A 2,500-nucleotide genomic window follows, 5' to 3' on the forward strand; every position below is an offset into this window, starting at 1 on the left:
CGGCGAACAGCGAGCGAAGCGAGAGGCAGCACCGTCCCTGCTATACGAAAGCCCCATCCAGCCTGTGCCACCCGGGGGGTTCCGGAGTGCTGAGATGGCTGACATTTTGCTCCGCTCACGACGGTCACCGCGCGACGCAAGAACAGCCCAAAAACAGGGCCAAAACGGCCCAAAAACGGGCCAAAACTGGCCATTTTTGGCTGCGCGAGCGAGCGGAGAGCGGCGGACAGCGAGCTAAGCGAGAGGCAGCACCGTCCCTGCTATACGAAAGACCCATCCAGCCCTGTGCCACCCGGGGGGGTTCCAGGGTGCTGAGATGGCTTGACATTTTGCTCCGCTCACGACGGTCACCGCGCGACGCAAGAACAGCCCAAAAACAGGCCAAAACGGCCCAAAAACGGGCCAAAACTGGCCATTTTTGGCTGCTGCGAAGCGAGCAGCGAGCGGCGGACAGCGGAGCGAAGCGAGAGGCATCACCGTCCCTGCTATACGAAAGCCCCATCCAGCCCTGTGCCACCCGGGGGGTTCCAGGGTGCTGAGATGGCTGACATTTTGCTCCGCTCAAGATGGTCACCGCGCAACGCAAAAACAGGCACAAAAACTGGCCAAAACGGGCCAAAAACTGGCCATTTTTGGCTGCGCGAGAGAGCGTGCGAGCGGCGGGACAGCGAGCGAAGCGAGAGGCAGCACCGTCCCTGCTATACGAAAGCCCCATCCAGCCCTGTGCCACCCGGGGGGTTCCAGGGTGTGAGATGGCTGACAATTTGCTCCGCTCACGACGGTCACCGCGCGACGCAAGAAACGGCCAAAAACTGGCCAAAACGGCCCAAAAACGGGCCAAAACTGGCCATTTTTGGCTGCGGCGAGAGCGAGCGAGCGGCGGACAACGAGCGAAGCGAGAGGCAGCACCATCCCTGCTATACGAAAGCCCCATCCAGCCCTGTGCCACCCGGGGGGTTCAGGGTGCTGAGATGGCTGACATTTTGCTCCGCTCACGACGGTCACCGCGCGACGCAAGAACAGCCCAAAAACAGGCCAAAACGGGCCAAAAACGGGGACAAAACTGGCCATTTTTGGCTACTGCTGCGAAGCGAGCGGCGAGCGGCGGACAGCGAGCTAAGCGAGAGGCAGCACCGTCCCTGCTATACGAAAGCCCCATCCAGCCCTGTGCCACCCGGGGGGTTCCAGGGTGCTGAGATGGCTGACATTTTGCTCCGCTCACGACGGTCACCGCGCGACGCAAGAACAGGCCAAAAACAGGCCAAAACGGCCCAAAAACGGGCCAAAACTGGCATTTTTGGCTGCGCGAGCGAGCAGCGAGCGGCGGACAGTGAGCGAAGCGAGAGGCATCACCGTCCCTGCTATACGAAAGCCCCATCCAGCCCTGTGCACCCGGGGGGTTCCAGTGGTGCTGAGATGGCTGACAATTTTGCTCCGCTCAAGATGGTCACCGCGCACACGCAAAAACAGGCCAAAAACTGGCCAAAACGGGCCAAAACTGGCCATTTTTGGCTGCTGCGAGCGTAGCGGCGAGCGGCGAACAGCGAGCGAAGCGAGAGGCAGCACGTCCCTGCTATAACGAAAGCCCATCCAGCCCTGTGCCACCCGGGGGGTTCCAGGGTGCTGAGATGGCTGACATTTGCTCCGCTCACGACTGTCACCGCGCGACTCAAGAACAGGCCAAAAACTGGCCAAAACGGCCCAAAAACGGGCCAAAACTGGCCATTTTTGGCTGCGCGAGGCGAGCGGCGAGCGGCGGACAGCGAGCGAAGCGAGAGGCAGCACCGTCCCTGCTATACGAAAGCCCCATCCAGCCCTGTGCCACCCGGGGGGTTCCAGGGTGCTGAGATGGCTGACATTTTGCTCCGCTCACGACGGTCACCGCGCGACGCAAGAAACAGCCCAAAAAACAGGCCCAAAACGGCCCAAAACGGGACAAAACTGGCCATTTTTGGCTGCGCGAGCGACGGCGAGCGGCGGACAGCGAGCGAAGCGAGAGGCAGCACCGTCCCTGCTATACGAAAGCCCCATCCAGCCCTGTGCCACCCGGGGGGTTCCAGGGTGCTGAGATGGCTGACATTTTGCTCCGCTCACGACGGTCACAGCGCGACGCAAGAACAGCCCAAAAACAGGCCAAAACGGCCCAAAAACGGGCCAAAACTGCGCATTTTTGGCTGCGCGAGCGAGCAGCGAGCGGCGGACAGCGAGCGAGAGCGAGAGGCATCACGTCCCTGCTATACGAAAGCCCCATCCAGCCTGTGCACCCGGGGGGTTCCAGGGTGCTGAGATGGCTGACATTTTGCTCCGCTCAAGATGGTCACCGCGCAACGCAAAAACAGGCCAAAAACTGGCCAAAACGGGCCAAAACTGGCCATTTTTGGCTGAGCGAGCGAGCGGCGAGCGAGCGAACAGCGAGCGAAGCGAGAGGCAGCACCGTCCCTGCTATACGAAAGCCCCATCCAGCCCTGTGCCACCCGGGGGGTTCCAGGGTGCTGAGAGG

Source organism: Musa acuminata, unplaced genomic scaffold (assembly GCF_036884655.1).
Source record: "Musa acuminata AAA Group cultivar baxijiao unplaced genomic scaffold, Cavendish_Baxijiao_AAA HiC_scaffold_717, whole genome shotgun sequence".
Taxonomy (NCBI): Eukaryota; Viridiplantae; Streptophyta; class Magnoliopsida; order Zingiberales; family Musaceae; genus Musa; species Musa acuminata.